This window comes from Rhinatrema bivittatum, chromosome 4 (assembly GCF_901001135.1).
Source record: "Rhinatrema bivittatum chromosome 4, aRhiBiv1.1, whole genome shotgun sequence".
Lineage (NCBI taxonomy): Eukaryota > Metazoa > Chordata > Amphibia > Gymnophiona > Rhinatrematidae > Rhinatrema > Rhinatrema bivittatum.
Genome location: NC_042618.1, coordinates 342174588 through 342190116, shown reverse-complemented (window position 1 = coordinate 342190116; position 15529 = coordinate 342174588). Strand labels below are relative to the sequence as shown.

At 51.0% G+C, this 15529-nt stretch overlaps 1 protein-coding gene across 8 annotated transcripts in view; it reads right to left on the bottom strand.

Moving 5' to 3' along the window:
• GGA3 (golgi associated, gamma adaptin ear containing, ARF binding protein 3) overlaps positions 1 to 15529 on the bottom strand; it is a 238775-nt gene that overhangs the window by 146137 nt on the left and 77109 nt on the right. The window lies entirely within an intron of this gene.

The following is a 15529-nucleotide window of genomic DNA, read 5'->3' as shown; positions in this document are numbered from 1 at the left end:
CAGCAGTAACCTACTCAACCTTAAAAAACCTGCAGAAAGATATCAGAACAAAGAGGACCAACAGTTCATCCACCTGAAACATGCAAATAACAAATCTGTCCCCACTATCAGAGAGGAGCCACCTTTTGCCATTGAGGGACAGCTGGCAGAACCTGGTGGATCTGCCTGCCTTTCTTCTGTGTCTTCTCTGTGATGGAGAGACAACTCTGATTCCTCCAAAACTGATACTGGGGGGACAAATTACCAGGACGAGACTAAACACTAATCCCCCAAGCTCAGAGAGGCTACTACTTACAATAGGTTTCTGAATTGTGCAAGAGACATGAGGCAAGGATCTGAAAAAATTTAAGAGAGTCCCAGGAAACTACAGGTAGTGAGCCTGAAGTCAGTCCCAGGAAAAATGGTTGAGACTATTATAAAGAGGAGGAAGTGACGTCACCGCGGGGAATGGATGATTGATAGCGAAGCTCCTCTCCCTGCCTAGATTTCTTTTTAATTATCAGAGCTTTTTGACATTTACCTTTCCTCTTAGTGGTGAGTGAGCTTTCCTAAAGTGGCAGCGAGATGGTAGCGAAGCAAAAATCCATTGATTTTCGCCAGTTTTCATACTGGAGGAGCAGGGCTGCTGAGGGTGAAGATGACTGTCATGGCGGCAGCTCTGACGGCCATGACGTGAGTCCCAATGATGACTTTAATATTACTTCGGCAGACCCCTCCTCCCACACAGAATTCAGGGACTGGTTCTGCAGCTTAAGAAAAGACCTGAAGGATTATAAAAAAGAACTTATGGTAATGATCGCGTGGATAATTTAGATAATCACATAGATTTCCGTTCAGAAACCTCTAAACATCTTCAGGAGATGTGTGCCGAGCTTCAGGAAGAAAATTTACTTGTGAAGGAAAAACTAGCTGATTTGGAGAATCAAGCTAGATGGGGAAACCTTCAGTTTAGAGGGTTTCAGGAATCTTCTGAGAATGCTGATTATGCACCACTGATAACACGCTTCTGCAAGCACTTTTTGGCCGCCGCTAATCTGGAAGATGGGACTGTTCCTGCTGATATTAAACTGGATAGAGCACACAGGGCCCTGGGAGTGGCTAACAACAACTGTATGAGAGACATTTCATGATTTTTTCTTAAAAGAAAGAGTGGCTGCTGATGCACAGTCAGGCATCCAGAGGGGAACCCATAAGGTTTGCCCTGGAACCTAGTTGAATCTCCCCTTCCAGAGGCCTCCTGATCCCGAAGACCTTTCAATTCCCCAGAGGAGAGTTGAGGCACAATCACTGATCGCTGAGGACCGAAGTGACCAACCCACCACAGGCAGCCAGCTTCGGATAGGGAAGGTTACCACTGTAATCCATGGAGGGGCCCCAGCGAACACGGTCCAACGACCGCCGCTGCCGGGCCCTGGCCTCCAAAGAGAAACAATGATTCAAAGAATTGCGGCCCCAGTTCAGAGAAAAACCTACCAGGTACTAAGCCTCATGGGCTTCCCTATAAAAAAAAGGGTTTTTGGACACGAGATGTCGAAAGACACATTCCTCTGCTGAGGGAGGAGAGGAATCCCGAAACCACTCTCCCGGTGTCTACTCCCCTAAGGGTCTGACTATGAATGCAGTCTTAGGTTATTCCTATAGCTGTGGAACACACCCTGTTGTGTCTGTCCAGAGGGAAAAAACACACACATAGAGACACCCAGACGGCAGAGGGCAACCGGAAGCAGCACACCTATGATCCCACCAGAGCAAGGACAGAGCACACGTGCCAGAGTTGGTGGCCTTATGCTGCCCCACGACAAAGCACAGAGTGTGTGATGACACCTCCTCTGCTAGTGCACCTCAGCACTGTGTGGCGCAGAACTGACGAGGAGGAAGAAACCATGAAGGGATGATGGCAGAAACCTGGCATTGGACTGCACAGACAGGGAGAATGCTGCCTGTCGTTGCCAGAGGCACACGGAGTAGATGCCTAGCCTTTCCTGACCGCGCATTTAGCACACCGTCATAGTAACTCCCAGCAGAGTGAAGAACAGTGTGACAATGGCATCCCCAGAACCACTGATGCTCTGGGTAAGGCATGGTGGAGGGTGGCAGTCTATGGCGTTGCCTCCTCCAGTGCCTGATAACGCTTCAAGAGGTGGGCCCTTGAAACTGCATCGGGAATGGCTCACCTTCTAGTCCCTTAAGGAATGACAGCAGTGAAGTCCCTGGCGACCAAAGGCGCTGATGGAATTCTGCGGGCATGTCCTGCGGCCTCTGACCACAGCCACTGGTGCCCAGAGCAGTCACTGTGCTCGTAGGGCCCATGGCACTTTTGCACTCGCCAACGCAAAGCCACAGCAAGGGCACCCAATGATTCTGCACCCAGGGCTTTGACAGCACGTGACCGAACCATAAACAGTTTGATGACATATAGTGCCATTCCTGGCGCCACAGGTGCCCACGGACACTGACCGCCTGGTGGCCTCAATGAAGACTCCAGTAACAGAATGTATTGATGAACTTGCAGTACCAAGGAAGCCATGGTACCGCAAGGAGAGGCCCTGCAGCCCACACACCGCTCACCGATGCCCAGAAGGTGAGCGGTGGGACTAGAAGGTGAGCCATTCCCGATGCAATTTCAAGGGCCCACCTCTTGAAGCGTTATCAGGCACTGGAGGGGGCAACGCCATAGACTGCCACCCTCCACCACGCCTTACCCAGAGCATCAGTGGTTCTGGGGATGCCATTATCACACTGTTCTTCACTCTGCTGGGAGTTACTATGACGGTGTGCTAAATGCACAGTCAGGAAAGGCTAGGCATCTACTCCGTGTGTCTCGGGCAATGATAGGCAGCATTCTCCTGTCTGTGCAGTCCAATGCCAGGTTTCTGCCATCATCCCTTCATGGTTTCTTCCTCCTCGTCAGTTCTGCGCCACACAGTGCTGAGGTGCACTAGCAGAGGAGGTGTCATCACACACTCTGTGCTTTGTCTTGGGGCAGCATAAAGCCACCAACTCTGGCATGTGTGCTCTGTCCTTGCTCTGGTGGGATCATAGGTGTGCTGTTTCTGGTTGCCCTCTGCGCGTCTCTAAGTGTGTGTTTTTTCCCTCTGGGCAGACACAACAGGTTGTTTCCACAGCTATAGGACTGACCTAGGACTGCATAAAGCTATGGATTCGTCCGAGGGTGTCAATGCTGCGAGCTCGATGGCCTCACAAATACTAAAGCTGATAAGAGTCTCGCTAGTGCCCATTAACACCAATTCTGTACTCAATCTGGAGGGGCCTTCAATGCCGAGATCATCAGAAATCATGGTCCAATGGCCGTAGCCCATGAAAAGACAGCACAGAGCTCCTCAGTACCTCATAGAGGACACCACCAAGGAGCCTCAAGGCACAAGACTACTGTGCTTGGATGCCCCAGCATACTAGGGTGCCTCAAGTAGATGGCAACCCCTGCGCTCGATCCATTCAAGGCCAAAAACCCCTTCCACCCAAGGGCTGCAGTGTCACGCAGGGGCTACCAAGAGCCCTGGCCGTCAATGGCCTCAGGAACGACCAGGGCGCTCAATGGTGAACCCAGTGTTTGGTCACTGGCGCTCGACGTAGTTGAGGTGGTAATGAGAGGCATCAGTGGCCCGAGGGCCTCACCGGTGGCTCTGCACCTCAGTGGCCCGGAGGGTGTCAATGGTATCGGGGCAGCACCATATCGCAATGGCACTGAGGCCTCGTTCTGCACTGGCATTGATGCCACGCACTGCGACGATCTAGCGGGCAGCCGCAGCATCAAGAGTACGCACCTCGACGGCATCGAAGGCTGCTACAGCATTGAGGTTACACACCTCAATAGCAATAAGGGTGACAACGCACGCACCTTGATGGAATCGAAGGTGTCAATGGCATTGATGGCACCGCGAGTGTCAAGGGCCCTGTGGGCATCGAGAGCATCACAGGCATGGAGGACACTGTTGCATCAATGGTACCGTGGGTACCTAGGCATTGAGTGCAGCGAGGGCACTGTGGCATCAAAGGCACCGTGGCATCGAGGGAACTGCAGCTTTCATGGTGCCGTGGCACCGAGGGCATGGATGGCAGCATGGCCTTAAGGCATCAAGGGCATCGATTTGCGCTGCTACTCTGCCACCTCGATGCCCAAGCCGGTGCAGCGAGACTCCACTGCCACTGATGCAGACAGCACAGAAGGTTTCCACTGCATGCTCAATGGTGAGCCTGATCCCCGATGCGGTCCTGACATCGATGCATTAGATAAACTGTGCGCTGATCACAAATGTGCACGGGCAACCATTATTGGGCATGGTACCAAGTTGCAGCAGCAAGCTGCTAGCCCAGGCTGCTGCTCACCCTCTCTCCCAAGGAGATTGCATTGCAAAGACGGGCAAGCAGGAGGAGAGCTACTTCATCCTGGGTTCTCACCTGTGGATACTAGTTCCTTGGGATGTGGGGAGGATGAGCTCTCCGCCCCCCCCCCCCCCCAACAGGAATAGCATGGTCTTCGATCCCTCCACCGTCCAAATTCATTGATGCCAATCGATTGGTGAAACGACATGGAACTCCCGTGCGGGTAGAACTCAAGTGAGACCCCAAGCTCAGCAGCCTACACGGATCACCAACGGACTGCAGAGTCAGTCCTGTCAGTACTGGGGAAAGGGAGAAAAAGCAGACAGAGCAAGGAAAGGACACAGCTACAAAACTGCAGGAGCAGTTTTTCTTCTTTTTTTTTTTTTTTTTTAACAGTAACAGACTCTGCCAGACTGCACAGGGGAAAGCTCAACATGTGGCTGACAGACAGTTGGAAAGAGAGGAAAAAGAGAAGAAATAAAACTATCTTAAGGAAAAAAAAGAAAACAGCTGCAGCTCTAGAGAAAATCACTTACAAGAACTGTGAGAAGAAAGCAAATCTGAATACCTTGAGCACAAGGCTTCCACGACCACACAGTTCCGCAGAAAAAAAAAAGAGACTGAGGGACTCTGCCTAGGGAGCAGGGTGGTGACTACAGCTGCACATGCTCAGTAGGGCATGTTTGAGAGCTCTAGAATCTTTGAGATCAAAGTTCCATGCCAAGCTCCACTGGATGTCATCACCCCATGAGAGGACTACCATCCTTCTTGTCTCTGCAGATTCACAAAATCTGCATGCCAATGACAGTTTGACCAATCTGGAGTCATTAGAATGACACGCAAAAACTGTTTCACAATCTTTCTCAAGGTCCTTACTCTCAGAATCCAGAGAGGAAACACACAAAACAGATGTCCCTCTAACCACAGCTGGATCAGAATGTCTATCCACAGTGATAACTGAAAAACCAAAGACCTTGGTATTCTTGCAAATTGACGTTAGGACCGTGTATGGAGTTTCCCATCGATCCAGTATCTTCTAAAAAGTCTCCTAGCTGATCTCCCACTCTCTGGGAACCAACACATCTCTGAAGAGAGATATAGCTGGATGTTTCCCAGTTCCTCAATATGAGTCATGAGAATTGCAGAAGATTCTGCTCTGACCATTGAAAAACAGAAGGTTTGCTTCCTTGGAGATTCCTCGACTCCAGGAGGTCTGTTCACATAAGCCACTGCTATGGCATTGTCAAAGAGAACCTGGACTGCCATTTTCTTCCCCCAAGAACAGGAGAAGCAGAGGAGGAAATACAGCAAAACCAATCTGAATGCCTTGGTTTCCAGCCTATTGATAGACCATGAACCCTCCTACTGTGACCAGAGCCCCCTGAGCAACCTGGTCTTGGTAGTGGGCACCTCACCCAAACAATCTTGCATCTGGTTTGAGGAGCACCCATTGAGGAGGTTCTAGACTCATTCTCCTCAGCAAGTTCAGTGGTATTGACCCCCATGATAGGTTTTGCCTCCCCAACCCTGGGAAAGGAAGACAAATTTCATAGTCATGAGTTTGAGAGGACCAGTGAGATAGATGGAAAATTACAGAGAACACACATGGGTCCTGGCCCAGTGAACCAAATCTAAGAAGGCTGACAAAATTCAGGAGCTGTAGATAAACCTAAGTACTGGGAGCCCACTGTATAAGAAGTTCGTCTAACTGACTTACAAGTGGAACTACTCTTTCCTGAGTCAAATAGGTTTGGCCTGCTTTGGCATCAAAGCAGGAACCCAGGTATTCCAGAGTCTGGGAAGAAACAGATTACTCTTGGCAAAGTTAATTACTCCTAAACTTGCGCATCTCTGTTGGACACAGTAAAGACCTTCCTGGTGGGTTTTATTAAGCAATCACTGAGGTATGGATGAACCATAAATCATTCCTTTCGTAAGAAAGATGCTACCGATACCATTATCTTGCCTACATCAAAACGGGAGTGCTATGAATTGAAAGGGCTTTTTGAGGATGCTAAAAAAAAAAAAATGAAGAAGCTCGGAGCTTCCCAGATGGAAATATGGAAGTAAGCCTCAAAGAGATTCTGAGAAGAGAAAAACCCTGCTGCACAATCTAATACAGACTAGAAGGATCTATACTGAAATGGGAAATGCAAAGACTGCTGTATACTTTTTTCAAATTGAGGATGTGTCTGTAGGAACTGTCCTTCTTCAGGACCACAAAATAAATGAAGTATCCATCATGCCTCTGTGCTTCACATCGAACTGGAATCCCTGCTTGCAAGTTCAAAAGCTACAAAAACAACCATTTTCCTGGCAGGCAAAATGTATGGCTAGATCATACAGGTTTTAGGAACTGAAGTGGCAAGAACTAGAATGAAACTGTGAAGATATGTGGGACTACTTCTGGTAAAATTGTTGAAAGCGAATGCCTACAAGCACCCCCAAAGAGGAGAACCAGTGACATTCATTGGGTGGAACAGCTGAACCAGATGATTCACCTCTTGGCCTTATGGCTGCTTGAAATGACTGATTACTTCTTCTGAAGCTGAACAACTGGGAAGTCCCCTTAGGGTTTTGCTTCCCCTAGGTCCTTTACCAGTTTGTTTAAGTCCTCACCAAAGAAACAGTTTCCCATTTAAAAATAAGCTTGCTTATATGGGCTTTGGAAAAAGCATCTTCCACCCAGTGCTATAGCCACAATAGCCTTCACACTGCAACTGACGAGGTTACAGAACTAAGATCCCGATAGGGTCAAATAAGGTCAGCCTCCAGCCAAACTGCCTCCTGCCATTCAGGGAGCTGCTGTATCCAACGCAAGCACCCGAGCTACATACACAGAAATGCCCAAAAATTCTTCACCAGGTAGGGAAAAGGCCAAAGCTGGGAGTTATGTTCCTGCTGCAGCAGACAAGTATGTCCTGCCATCTGCTGGAGACAGAGAAAGCGCAGTTGCTTACCTGTAACAGGTATTCTCCTAGGACAGCAGGATGTTAGTCCTCACATGTGGGTGACATCATCCGATGGAGCCCGGCACGAAAAACTTTTGTCAACGTTTCTGGAAACTTTGGCCAGCAGACTGAGCATGCCCAGCCTGCTACTATCCGCACATCCACGCAAGGTTCCCCTTCAATCTCGTAACATAGCAAAGCAGACGAGCAAAAAAAATAAAATAACAAACTGAAGGTGAACCCAACATCGTGGGGAGGCGGGCGGGATTCCTAAGGACTAACATCCTGCTGTCCCAGGAGAACTACCTGTTACAGGTAAGCAACTGCGCTTTCTCCTAGGACAAGCAGGATGTGACTGAGTAGAGCTCCAGACTGACCCATTCAACCGGAGAGACCAACAGCAGCCAAACAAGGTTCCGACTTTCCACAACTGCAACACTGTGGGAAAGCAGGGATGGTTTGGTCCCACAAGAAGCACAAGCAGAGAGAGTTGGGTTCAGGTCTGGAACAGGTTGCACAGGACAGACTGACTGAAAGCACTGTCCTAATGGCTATCCCTGACAAGGCAGTAGTGAGCTGCAAACGTGTGGCGGGAATTCCAGGTTGCAGCCTGGCAAATTTTTGCAATGGGTCCATACACATATGGGTCACTGATGTTGCCATGGCCCGCACAGGGTGAGCCTTCACTCTGCTGGCAAGCTGGAGGCCTGCCTGCGCGTAGCAGAAGGCACTGCAATCCGCCAGCCAGTTCAATAGTGTTTGTTTACCCACGGCTGCACCTAGTCAGTTGGGATCAAATGACATGAAGAGCTGGGTGATCTGTGATTTGCTTTGTGGTCTAGATAAAAGGCTAGTGCCCGTTTACAGTCCAGGGTGTGAAAAGCACAGGTGTACCCCTGGGTGGGAATGTGGCCTCAGAAAGAAGGTGGGTAAAACGATTGACTGATTGATGTAGAAATCAGTCACCACCTTGGTCAGGAATTTAGGATGCGTATGCAGGACCACATGGTCGTGGAAGAACTTCATGTCTGGTGCATACATAACCAGGGACTGAAGACCTGACCTGACCCTGCGAGCGGAAGTGATTGCCACCAGAAATATGACTTTCCATGTGAGGAACTTCAGGTCACAGGACTGCAGAGGCTCAAAGGATGGCCACATTGGTCTTGCCAGGACAACACTGAGGTCCCAGGAGGTTGCTGGAGGCCAAAGAGGGGGCTTCACTTACAGGAGACCCTGCATGAAATGGCCAACGAGGGGCCAGACTGAAACGGGCATAACAGCGACCCCTCGGTGGTACGTGCTGACAGCGCTGAGGTGTACCCTGATGGAACTGGTCTGGAGTCCAGACTCGGATAAGTGCCACAGGCAGTCCAACAGCCGGGGGAGAGGGCATGAGAAAGGGTCCAACCCATGCCCTCTGCACCAGATGGAACAGCGTTTCCATTTCGAGCTGTAGGAATTCCTGGTCGAAGGTTTCCAGGATTCGATCAGGACTCGAGAAACACAGTCCAAGAGCCGTAAGGGCCGGAGGATCATGCTGTGAGGGCCAGTGCCCGGAGGTTCGGGTGGCGCAGGGTGATCTGGTTCTATGATATGAGGTTGGGCGCCGTCCCCAGCGGGATGGGCATACAAACTGACAGTTCTTGCCAAGGCCAGGAGGGTGCCACAAGAATCATGGTCCACCTGTCCTCTCCTGCAGCTTCAACAGAACCTTCGAGAGGAGCGGGAGAGGCTTATACGCATATAGGAGGCCCTGCCCCCAGTGAAGGGAGAAGGCATCGCAGGCCGGATAGTCGTTCCCCGCTACCAGGGAGCAGAACCTGCTCACCTTGTGGTTGAGAGGAGATGCAAACAGGTCCACATCCGGCAAACCCCAGTGGCGGAAGAGGCTGGCTGCTACCGCCAGGTTAAGGGACCACTCATGTGACTGGAAGGACTGGCTGAGATGGTCCGCAAGCACGTTGAAGTGACCTGGCAGATAAGTCGCCCACAGATACATCCCTTGAGGGCCCAGTTCCAGACCTGTACTGCCTCCTGGCAGAGGAGGAACAAGCCCATGCCTCCCTGCTTGTTGATGTACCACATCACAACCTGGTTGTCCGCCCTGATCAGAACTTCCTTGGATGACAACTGATCCCGGAATGCCCACAAGGCATATCGTATCGCCCGAAGCTCTAGAAAGTTTATCTGGCAACGTGCTTCGGTGGCGTTCCAAAGGCCTTGAGTGTATAAGACCGTAAATGTGGGCTCCCCACCCCTGAGAAGAAGCATCGGTGGTGAGGATCACTTGGGGGTGGCATGAGCTGGAAGGGAAGCCCACGGTCTAGATTGGGGAGGGTTTCCCACCAGGTCAGAAAGAGTCTGAGAGAGTCTGTGACCGTGATCGGAGCCTCCAGATCCTGAGATGCCTGACGCCACTGGGACCACAAGGTCCACTGAAGGCTGCTCATGAGGAGGCGGGCTAAGGGAGTCACATGGATGGAGGCCGCCATGTGGCCCAGCAGAGGAAGCAGAAGATGGGCTGGCACCCTCGTGCTGTTGCGGATGAGGGTGGCTAGCGAGGCAAGGACAATCGCCCAGTCCTTGGGCAGGAAAGTTTTCGCTTATACTGTGTCCAACTTGGCACCTATGAAGTCTAGCTGCAGGGACGGACAGAGGTGCGACTTGGGGAAGCTGATAATGAACCGCACCGTGTGCAGGGTCTGAACAGTCAGGGCCAGAGTTTGCACGGCTGCAGAGCGGGAGTCACTCCTGACCAGCTTGACCGAGCGACGCCTGAGGTAGGCAGCCACCACCACCAAGCATTTGGTGAAGACGCGGGGGGCTGATGCCAGCCCAAAGGGCAGCACTCTATATTGAAAATGTGAATTCCCCACCTGGAAGCGGAGGTACTTCCTGTGGCTGGGGACAATCGCAATGTGTGTGTATGCCTCCTTCAAGTCTTGGGAGCAAAGCCAGTCTCCTCTTCGGAGAAGGGGGGATCAACATGCCCAGAGAGACCATCTTGAATTTTTCTCTTATGAGAAATCTGTTCAGCACTCTGAGGTTGGAAATGGGGCGCAAACCACCATTCCTTTTCGGGATGAGGAAATACTTCGAGTAGAACCCTTGGCCATGTTGTTTGCGAGGGACCAGTTCCATTGTGCCTGCTCTGAGGAAGGTGGAGAGTTTGTTTTGAAGAACGACCAAGTGGGCAGATGAACTCCACTATGGACATGGGGGAGAGGTCTCTGGGAGCCGGCTGAAGCGCAGATAGTACCCCTGATAGAGTATGGAGAGGACCCAGCTGTCCGACGTGATCCCTTCACAGCACCGGGCAAAGCTGAGAAGCCTGCCACCAACTGGAAGATCGGGTGCCAGGGGAGCTGCCAGCTGGACTTAAGTTCCCTTGCCGCCAGTCAAAAGCCCGTGACTGGGGCGCTGATTGGAGTCTGGGGACCCACTGCTGGTGGGGGCGACCCCTGGAACAAGTTCAGGGAGTGCGAGTCCAAGCAGCCGGAGGGTAATACTTCCTCTGCCGGTAGAAGGGCTTACGAGGGTCTTGCCTGGAGGATTTCCTGGCTGAGGATGGTTCTTCTGAGGGACTAGCGGATAGCTGCTGGAGGGTATCATGCTGGTCCTTCAGCTGCGCCATCACATCCCGGACCTTATCGCCAAACAGATTCTCACCTGTACAGGGGAGATCGGTGAGCCTATCCTGGACCTCCGGCCGGAGGCCCTGAGCCAAGCCATCCGTCTGACACCAATACCCACAATGTTTTGAAACTGCAGCCCACAGCGGCTAAGCGGGCTGCAGTTTCAAAACATCGTAGGTGGAACGCACCTTGTGTTTTCCTGCTTCCAGACCTAGCGAGGCAATGGCGACAAGTGCCTCCTGCTGCTGCTGGGGAAGGGCCTCCACAAAATCCTGGACGCGCTTCCAGAGATTGAGGTTGACTGTGTCATGTAAAGTTGGTAGGCCACAATGCGGACAACCAGCATGGCGCTTTGGAAGATTTTCCTCCCTATGGCGTCGAGTTCCCTATACTCACGACCCAGAGGAGCGGAGGCATGGGTGAGGGAATACCGGGCCTTTTTTAAGGCGGACTCCACAACTACCGACTGGTGAGGGAGCTGCCTCCTCTCAAACCTCAGGGCCTGTTGAACCAAGTATGTGGCATCGGCCTTTCTGTTAACTGCAGAGACGGAAATGGAGTGCTCCCACATATGGAGGAGAGGTTCCTTAAAAATATCATGGCTTAACTCTTTGCTACACATGAAAGACACTGATGTCCCACAGCAGCTTAAAGATCACATAGTGGTAGTCAGTTGTAGGAAGGCCTGGATACAAATCTGTAAAACACTTGGGCAACCTAAAGGTATTACCCCTTTACTTAGCTTGACTAATAACTCATACTTCCTACCGGGTACCTATGGTATGGCCTTCCAACGTTGGCGACAATTAGGACTTAGTTATATTTATCAACTGATTCATACCACCACGGGGCAGTTGTACAGTTTCTTTGAGCTTCAACAACTATTCCGTATTCCCCAAGTGGACAATTTTGCTTATTTACAGATTAGTCACTTTATGCAGGCATGTAGTAATAACTGGAAAAAGCTCCCCATCACAGAACGGTTACGAAATCTTTTTACGACGAGGGCTTCTCACCGGCCAAAAATTTCCCAGTTTTACAGAGAGTTGGGTGACGGGATATCTGATACCAGCTTGAAAAGACTATATAATAGATGGGAACAATGGCCTATGTTTTTCCTTACCTTATGCAGTTTTTCTCAGATGCTTCTCCCAGATTGCTTCTATTACACTCACGGAAGACCTGAGAGAGACCCAATATAAATTCTTGAGGCAGGGCTTTATAACCCCTGTACGGGCCTGTCAGGCTCATCTTTGTGATTCCCCTATATGCCAGAAATGTGGGCTTTCACCGGGGAGCTATTTCCATGTATTTTGGGAATGTCCGGTTATCCAAACCTTTTGGAATGATATCAGGCTTTTTTGTGAGAATATCTGGCAGAAGTCTATCCCGTTGGACTCGCAGCTGTGGCTTTTTGCGATCCCACCGGATACCATGGCTGCAGGTCCTCAGTGCGTGGGGCTGCTGAGATTCTTGTCCAAGGCTGCGCTATTGGGAAAGAAGGGGATCCTCGCCTGTTGGATGGGCACCCAGGGCCCAGTGTGGGATCTCTGGTTTAAGCTTATGTTTAGGCTTTGTTCTCATGAACTCTATCTACACCGGCAACAACCCACACCGAAGGTGAACGTTGAGCACATATGGCATCCTTTTTTAAAGTATCTCCGACCTAGTCCATCCGCAGTATAAGGACCGCTCGAATTATATCATAACCTAAGGCCTTTTTAGTAGGAATTCTGGGGCTGGGGACTTGCAGGAGACTGTCCCCCACTACTGGCTTGCCATTCATGCCCATGTTCATGTTCTTATACCGTATTGTGTTGTTACCTCTTATTTTTTTTAACCACAAGCCTTCTACCCTATACTGTACCTTCAGAAGGGGGGGGGAGGGGAGGGATGGGGCGGGATAAGGGTTTGGGATAGGGGAGAAAACAAGAAACTCTATTTGTATTTGGACATAAACGGTTATGGACTCCAATAGTTTATCAATGTCATAGTATCAATGTCATAATATATGTATAAATGGACATTTCTGTGTCTGCATTTCATATGAGGATGTACATGGGATGGTGGATACCCTACTGTGTTAATTCACTATGTACATTGGTAACTGGATTCCAAGGCCATTCTTTTACCTATTCTTAGATGGTTGTCATATAGTTATATATTGTTAGCTACGCTTCCTGAGCGATTGTGTGTTATGTTTATGCCTGAATACAATAAACATAATGTTAAAAAAAAAAAATATCGTGGATCAGAACTGCCATGATCTCCTTAGGAGTGTCAATGAACTGGAGGATTTCTAGTGTCTTGTGATGTGCATCCTCCTCTGTGAGGAGCTGAAAGGGAATGGCCTCAGCCATAGCCCTGACAAACCCCGAAAATGACAGGTCCTCAGGCGGTGACCGGCGCCACTCCTCTGGGGCTGAAGGCTCCGAGAGAGGGTCATCAGTGTACTCGAGGATGAGTATGTGGCATCATCACCCCAAGGGTCAAAATGACCCTCTTCCTCACTTGGGCCAGGGTCCTGAGGGCGAGGGCTGTGAGGGGCATCGACCCCGGGCTCTGGGGGCTTCGGAGGCTGCAGGGGCACCACCGGCACCGATGGATCCCCGGCATCGAGGGGGTCATCAACCGTGGCAAGCTGGAGGGGTCCGGCTGCAGCTCTGGGAATCACAGGCGAGGGTGCCGGTCCCGGTGGCCTCATCCTCCTCAGAGGACCCAAGGATCAGGATCGCTCCGTGGGGGGCATCAGTGGCCAACGGGGCATCGAGGGCCCCTCAGACAACGGCTGCGTTGGTAGGGCGCCAAGAACGATGTCCAGATGCTCTAGCAGGGGTGCTAGCATCGATGGTGGAGGCTAGGGCACCGGCAGCTCAACGCTCTGCAGCACTTTGAGCACTGTCGATTGCACCCTGAGGTCCAACTCCTCCTGGAAGTCCTGAGTGGTCAGGACTGATGGAGGGGGGTCGAGGCACTGCCGGCTCATCCTTAGGTCCACAAGGTGGCATGGCACCCTGAACCAGTATCGGTGGGGAATGCCTCAGCTACAGGTGGCACTGGAGGATGGGGCCTCAGGTGGCCGGTGCCACATCAATGGCTGCTCGGCGGCCGCCGATTCTGCTCCGGAGCCGGAACCATATCGGGACAATGATCAGTGCTAATGCCTCCAGGATCGCTTCTGATGCTCAGCCCGTTCTTTCCCCGGCACCGAGGAGGTTGATGACCCCGAGGTCTGGGGGAGAGGCGAGACCACTGAGGATCAATCTCCCTCTCCCTGATCCTTGGGGGTGCCAACTAGAGGGATCGTGAGAGGTAGAGATGGAGACGGCGCCCCATGATTCTTGGGCGTCGAAGAAACTGGCACAGAAGTGGAGGATTTCAGGGTCCCAAAAAGTTTTTTCATTTTGTCGAGGCGCGCCCAACCCCGCATCCAGACATCGTGCAAGGCCCCCAGGCAGAGGATGCAAACCTCATGTGGATCTGTGATGGGCATGGTCCGCAGGCACTGGGGGCACCGATGAAAACTGGTCGACGCCAAGAAAAAGACCCGGGGTGCGGTTGATTGCCGATGGACACCAGGGGGTGGAGAGTTGGGAATCGGCCACAAGGTCAAAGAAAAATGCTGAAAAAGGACCTACAGCACTGGGAGGGCACCAAACGCGAAGGGGGACCAGACAAGGAATTGCAAGGCAACTCGAAAAAATCAAGGAAAAATCGAAAAGGTTAGAGCTCCACGGACCATGAGGCAATTGCACCGCGGAAAAGAAGAAACTGAAGGGGGTCCTTGCGTGGACGTGCAGATAGTAGCAGACTGGGCATGCTCAGTCTGCTGGCCAATGCACTACTACCCCAAACCAAATGTGCCTGATACTTCACTTTCGATGCATATCCAGCATGGCTCTCTGCTTCAACGGCATGGGAGAAAGACTGATACATCACGCATTTCCAGCATAGCTCTCTGCTTTAACAGCAGGGGAAAAGAAAAACTGATGCTTCACGCATATCCAGCATAGCTTCAACGGCAGGGGAGAAGAAAAAAGGATTCGCACTCACAAAGCAGGGAGTAGCTGGCTTGTTACGGCGGTTACTACCCCAAACCAAATGTGCCTGATACTTCACTTTCGATGCATATCCAGCATGGCTCTCTGCTTCAACGGCATGGGAGAAAAACTGATACTTCACGCATATCCAGCATAGCTCTCTGCTTCAACGGCAGGAGAGAAGAAAAACTGATACTTCACGCATATCCAGCATAGCTCCCTGCTTCAACGGCAGGGGAGAAGAAAAACAATCAATAAGGGCTGTATAACATAGTCTGGGTAAAACAAATAAGCATGGGTGTAGCTTGCTTATTGCGGCGCTTACTACCCCTACTACCCCTAACTAATCAAGCTAGATATTTCACTTGGATGCAGCTCCATCACTGCTCTCTACATTAATGGTGGGGGTGGAAGGGAAATAGAACCAAGAGCTAAGAGAAACAGATAAGTATGAGAGAGAAAATGTGTGAAGCTTGCTGGGCAGACCGGATGGGCCGTTTGGTCTTCTTCTGCCGTCATTTCTATGTTTCTATGTTTCAAAGTTTCTAGAAACTTT